Here is a 7,113-nt window from a genome sequence, read left to right as displayed (position 1 = left end):
GCATCTTTTTTTTAAATGGGTCAGATTTTTAATTTAGGATATATTTTAATGCTTTGTGGGGAGGGGATTTATTTAGACAAATCAAGTTCTGGCAAACTTTTGTTTGTTTGTTTCCATCTCTTATTGGGAAACAGTTCAGTGTATTGCATATATCTATAGAGAGAGAGAGAGATGAAAAAATATATTTAAAAGCTACAAAGTTTTTAAAAATTGAACTATTGGTGATCTTTGCTCCCATTAGGACCATTGTAACTTAATTTGCATTTTTCCTGTTTTTCATAGTTTTAAGTGCAAAGGTTTGTCCAAATAATTAAATTTTCAGTTGAATCTGCAATTAATATTTGCATTCATATCTTTGTAGTCTGTAATAGATATAAGCCCAGCTCATTTCATTCCAGAAAAACCTACTTAATAGTTTACCTTAAATGAAATTGCTAGTTAGATAGCTTTTGTTAGACCACTTATTGATAAATAGGAGCCCTTATGAGAAATCTGTTAAGCTCAGCGAAACAAAATACCTACAATTATAAATTGAGTATATTAAATTGAGCCCAACAAAATAACAATAAAAACTGCATTCACTGTCTTTCTTTTCCCCTTTAGTTCCTTATAATATTTTTGTTTTGTATACTGATACAAAATTTGGGCTGCACTTAATTATCCACTCTTAAATAATGTATAGCTATTTTTACATGAATTATTGTAAATTTTGTATAACATGACTCTTAATTCTTGATGCAGTTGCTTCAACAGCTCCCCCCCTGCTTAGAATTGCAGGCAAGCATGGACCTTGTTACAGTAGTAGCCCTGTTATGGGGTTGTATACCCTGAAATTTGTATTGTTATGGAAATAGCTACGTCATGTTTTGGTTTTTAAAAAATAAAAAGTTAAAAAGCTGTCTAGGGCAAAAAGATTCCATCACATCTGATCATAAAACTGTAAGATCAGAGTTCAAAAAGTGATAAATATACATGTAAAATCTCCATTCCATGGACCAGCGTGCTTTATATCTGATGTTTAACACCAGGACATTCTTTGTGTGTTGTGCCTTGTTCAAAGATTGTACTTGAGGGGGGAAGAATGTTGAAAACCACTAATCATGTGTGATTCCAAAACTGTCATCTGAGAGTTTGCCCTCTTTTGGCCATGTTGGTACTATCTGGGGAGTCATAAAGAGAGCTCTCAACCTCCTGGTAACCTTTTTCCCCCCAGAGATCTTGAGATGAGAAGGAATGATCATGACCATCTAGTTTGATGTCCTGCATATCACAGGCAATAGAATTTCACCCAGAGGAATTTCGAGGAGTGGAATCTTCTGTCAGCAGAAGTGAAACATAGGTTCTGATTACTGATGCATGAATCCCTTTTATTTAACTAGCTACCATTCTGAACATAATTATTTAGAGCTTTCCCTTAAGTGATTTATTGGAGCCTGAGGTTAATAATATCAACTGGTTTCCAGAGAAATTATTCCTTGAACTCTGAGTGTCTTACAGAATGATTGAGATTTACACCTTAAAGTGTAAACTTTGGCTTCACCTCCAAAATCCTCTGCAGAGGTATGTACTTTTGTCTGTTAGTACAGGTTACTAACATTGTTCACTCTTGATGGATGTTCATGAAAGGCTTTTAATTTTCAGAAGGTCTGCATTTCCAAATTCACCCCTCTGAGTGGTCATTTTCTTATCTGGTAATGGGAAGTCCCAGTTTTATTTATTTTTTTATTTATTTTAATGTGCTGAAAGCTAGCAGTAGTTGTCTGACTTGTAACTAGGAAAGGTCAAGTAGTATCTTGAAGAATGTATTTCTGATTTACTATAGAAGTAATTGCTTTTGTTTTCTCTCCATAGTCTTTTGAAAAGTATTCTGATCAAGATGCCAAGACTATATGATCCTGATGTCTCTATTTCCAGTCTGCTGCCACCCATTCTTAATTCATGTATTAAGATCCTTTTTGCTTTGCTCAGAGAACTCTCGGTTGCTTAAATTTCTGACTTCCAAATCATGATCTCTGTATTTGTCTCTTCAGTTGCAGTCTGGAATTTACAAAACCTGAGCAAAGTAAGTTAGTGCAGACTTAGCAACATGTCTTACAAATATGGTTGGAAATTGTAATTTTTTTCCTCTTGTTCTGCTCTATTTCCTAATCCAGTGGTTCCCAAACTTGTTCCGCTGCTTGTTCAGGGAAAGTCCCTGGCTGGCCAGGCCGGTTCGTTTACCTGCCGCGTCCGCAGGTTTGGCCAATTGCGGCTCCCAGCGGCCACGGTTCGTTGCTCCAGGCCAATGGGAGCTGTTGGAAGCAGTGGCCAGTACGTCCCTCGGCCCGCGCCGCTTCCAGCAGCTCCCATTGGCCTGGAGCAGCAAACCGCAGCCAGTGGGAGCTGCGATTAGCCGAACCTGCAGCTGTGGCAGGTAAGCAAACCGGCCCAGCCCGTCAGGGGCTTTCCCTGCACAAGCAGTGGAACAAGTCTGGGAATCACTGTCCTAACCTAAATCAGGTGCAAGAAGTTATCCACTTTTTTTAGCCTGCTTAGTTTCTGCGGCTCTGAGCTGGAAGACCAGATTTGCTGATCCTGGAGCAGAGAAAACTGTGAGGTCCTCTGTGATTTATGAGGTTGGGCTACATTTGTGAGTCTGAGCAAATGGCTAACAGGATGGTGTATGTCTGTGAAGAATTAGGGTGGGGAAAGATCCGGATGTTTGTCCATTCTTTCATAGGTATGGAATCACAGACGTTAGAGATGGGCAAGACCTATGCGATCATCTAGTCTGGTCCTGTCCCTAATACAACTTTGTTCCTAGGCTGCAGGAGACCTTTATGCTTTGTCTGTGTTAATTGTAAGTTCCCATATATCCCATAAAGAGAAAATTGTACTCATTTCCAGCCTAAATTCTTGTTCTATCTCATATGGATTTGGATACCTCTTAAATATATTCTTGCAAATTTTATTCCTTTGTCAGTGTCTGTCTGAAAACCAGCTCTTCTCTGTAGCTGGACTTAAAATGTTCTCTTTATACAGAAAATAGGAATGTAAGACCAATGCTGAACGGTCATGAACTGCCCTAGGCATTTAAAGTCCATAGGGTAATTGTCCTAATGGAGTTCATCTTCAGATAATCCATCCAGGTTGTTACCCACACACTCTAGGGGACACCTACCTTTATCCTTTCCTAGGGCTCAAGGCATAATCCCACACTCCAGGGCACCCACCCTTACCCTTCCAAGGGCTCACGGCATAACAGTCCGCAGGTTTGCAGGACCTTTTACCAGCGGAAGAGACTTATACAGTAATATCTTATTAACAATCACCAAGCATAATACACATGCTAAGCATTCTATGCTATGCTCACCAATCCTGATCACACAGGCTTACATTCCCTGTTGACCAGGCAAGGTCATTCTCACCTGGTTTCTGGTTGCTTCACATCATGCTCGTGCATAGGATTCTAGCAGCTCTGTTCTCAGGCTGTCTTGCAGGTGAATAGTCGTTTTTCTTCCAGGTCTTTCCTTCTTATTCTTTACCTTTTCCTTTTTCCTTCCCAGCTGGTTTTCTTGGATCTCAGTTTATATCGTGAAACTTGAGTCCGGCTTAGCTATACTTTAACCAATCATTTTATTATAACGGGTCGGCAACTTTTCAGAGGTGGTGTGTCGAGTCTTCATTTATTCACTCTAATTTAAGATTTCGCGTGCCAGTCATACATTTTTAGAAGGTCTCGTTCTATAAGTCTAATATATAACTAAACTATTGTTGTATGTAAATTAAATAAAGTTTTTAAAATGTTTAAGAAGCTTCATTTAAATTAAAATGCAGAGCCCCCCGGCTCGGTGGCCATAACCTGGACAGTGAGAGTGCCGCTGAAAATCAGCTTGCGTGCCGCAGGTTGCCTACCCCTGTATTATAATATTACAAAATAATTCTTTGACCAATCCTAATACATTGTGAAATAATTCTTTACTCAATCATACCCTAGCACCTTAGTTGATTTGAATCTTACAAAACTAGTTATGCAACAGACACCAATAAAAAAAGACAGAAACCATACAAATAAACGATAGAGAAGCAGGGACATAAAGGCAAAACAATAAAGAAGTAGAGATTTCACAACCACAACTGTTGATAAGCGATTCCTTGACAGAATGCTATCAAACAACGTTTTCTTTAAACATCTTAAGATCTGTTTCTTTATCTGGTGGTGGGCACTATTCGTACAGGATTGGCTTCTTAACAGACTGATATTTCGTTGTTTTGTTTAAATTTAGATGGAACGTTAGGCTGTGACTTTCTGCTTCTTGGCTCATGGCTGCTGCAGAAAAAGGCCTCGAACCTTACCAAGTGTGTGGTGCAATGTTTTGTAACAAAGATATTTCACACTCCAGAAGAGCCAAAGGCTCATTCCGCAAGTTTCCTAAACACCTTCTTTGCTTATTTGTGTCTGTCTATTTTAAAAGCAACTCTAGGTGGAATTCTCTACGATCTGCTTTATTAAATTTTCAAAGTGCTTGGTTCTTCCTGTAGACTTCCTACTGTTTGCTAGCCCCAAAGAGTAACTAGTCCCATCTGAACTGTACATGACTCAAAAACATTTTAAAATCACTAAGCCTATTTTTGGATCCCATTACCAAATGTAGTATACATCAACCCTTCTCACTTTGTATGTTCTTCAAACAGTCCCAGATTAATGAAGCAGAGGAAAGTAATTGGAGAATTGCAGTTACTAGTAAGCAACTTAATTACTTCAAAGGAAAGTTATTCTCTTATTAATGTGAAGTTTTTATTTCAGCTTATAAAACTGCACTATCCAGAACTCTAGTCGCATCATGATCAATTAACACAAATAATTAGACTTTCCACAAGCTTAAATTAAGACATTTCCACTCAGAAAATACCTGTGTAAATAGCTCTGAAAGTGCACAGACTTGAGTTCTGTTGGAGTGGGGAGGGGGATGAATCCTAGAGTTTGGAGCCATTACTGCAAGGCTGGCAGTTTTTAACATTTATCTAGAAAGGCTGTTCTATTTAACATCTCAACTGAGAGAGGAGTTGATGTCTAAGTGATGACCCCAAACTAAAGCTTTTTATGGGTTAAAATCAACTAATTGGAAAAATGGCAATACGTTCTTCTCTGAGGGTTATACTTGAGCTGTCATGGTTTTTGACGTTGCACATACGAAGATGGAAGTCAAAAGGAGTGGTTCCTCTTTTCATCTAACCAACGTTGGCTAGGAAACTAACCTTTCCTCTGATTTCTGCAGTGCTCTCTACTTCTATCGAGAGGACTCAGCTAATTTACCCTATGATCGTTATTTTAAAGAAATAACACTTAGAAATGTGTAACTGTTGCTTCTGCTGCATTTTGGGCTTTCTGGGACTGCAAAGAGGCTCGAAATAACCCAGCCACACGTCGAACAAGAACTAAGCCTGGCTTAACTGCAAACAGGCCTGGTAGAAGCATTTTTCAACCTCTTGTGCACTGAAAATGTAAGCATCCAAGAGGGTGGGTTTGTTGGGGAGACGGGACAGCCATCTGGTTTGTGATACTCTCAGACCCACTCATGGCTTACACAGCATAAGGTGGTTGCAGTGGATTGTGGCTACTGCCCATGGGCTGTAGTAACAGCCTCAACCTGACAGTGCAGGTATCCTATGTTCTGTCACTTGTGCTTTGTTCCCTGTACAAAGTCTAGGCTTTGGGAGGAGGAATTGGAGAAACTCTCACTTCAAACAAACACAAAATACCTGTGGGGATTCCTCAAAGGCCCATGAGTTATTCTCTTAGCAAAGGGCAGGATGTAGCTCTCCTGTGACTAATCAGGGCCCAGCTCAAGTCTGAGTCAGATCACCATGTTGGCAGTGAATTGTCCCTTTGTCACTGGTCTGCCTTGCTTTCTTTTTTTAATATTGAAGAATTTTTCACCATTTCTTTAATCCTTAAAGTTTGAAATAATACATTTTATTGTAACATACCCAAGTTCTTTTCCATGCTTCATATCATGGACTGTTTTGGTGGTGGTGACTGCAGCACTGCTCAGGTTTATCCCTGTTATCCTCCAAATTTCCCTCAAAGGAGAGCACATCATCTTGGGTCCACTGCGTGTGCATGCCCATGCATGTTACAGCAGTTGGAATGCTCCAAAAAACAAAACATAAGTGATGTCTGACTATAAATATCTTACGTATATTGTTTTGTTAACTGTTGAGGCCCTTGGACATGATCATCGTTGCTATTTGGGGATGTGGTTTCCCCCACCCCATTTCTGGAAGTGAAACTTCTCCAACGGTAAGTAGGTGGTTATAATACAATTGTCATTTTCCAAGTATAACATTCTAACACAATTCACGTTCAGATGCCAAGAGCTTGTGTGCTACTAACATCCACAACTGTCAGTTCTTTTACTAGGAATGGTGGGTGAGGCGCTCCAGGTTGCAGCTGTGTTAGGGGGAAGTTCTTTTTGCATAGAACAATATAAAGAGAGCCAACTCTGATTGTAGGCTTCGAACACAGCAATACTGGTTCTGAGTCAGAGAAGAAGTTTCCTCTTGGTGTCTCTTTCTCTTAAGTTTTCTCTATCAATTTTTGTTGTGGGTTTCTGCAAATATTTTCATTGCATCCAGATCAGTGATGGTAAAACTGCTCAAGGCTGGGTGCCAAAAATGACATTTTTCTTATACATTTGAGTGTTTTCACAGAACAAGAGCATCTGAGGCACAGTCTTAGACATTAGTTGCCAGCTTTACAATATTTATTTTTCTTTTTACAATGGTGGTTGTGATTAAAAATCAATGATTGCCAGAGAGTTACATCTGCAATATTGTAGTCACTTCTTTACCCTAAGAATAGGCAACTACTGTGCTGTAGTAAATATCACAGTGAAGTAATCACTGGCAAGTGATGGCTACTTAGTAAGCAACCACTCTATGTTCATGGACAGTTTTGTCCATCTCAATCTTCTCCATTCTGAGGCACTCACCTGCCACTCTGTCAGAGGTTTGGAGCCAGGATCAGGCCCAGTGGTTGGAGCCAAACTCAGAGATTAAATGCCGGCACCAAGAGTCAAGACAGGTTCAGACTCAGGAATCAGAGCTGAGGATCAGAACTGGATTACTCGG

Source organism: Trachemys scripta, chromosome 2 (assembly GCF_013100865.1).
Source record: "Trachemys scripta elegans isolate TJP31775 chromosome 2, CAS_Tse_1.0, whole genome shotgun sequence".
Taxonomy (NCBI): domain Eukaryota; kingdom Metazoa; phylum Chordata; order Testudines; family Emydidae; genus Trachemys; species Trachemys scripta.
The sequence above is the reverse complement of the archived record's forward strand: the minus strand, read 5'-3'. Positions refer to the sequence as shown.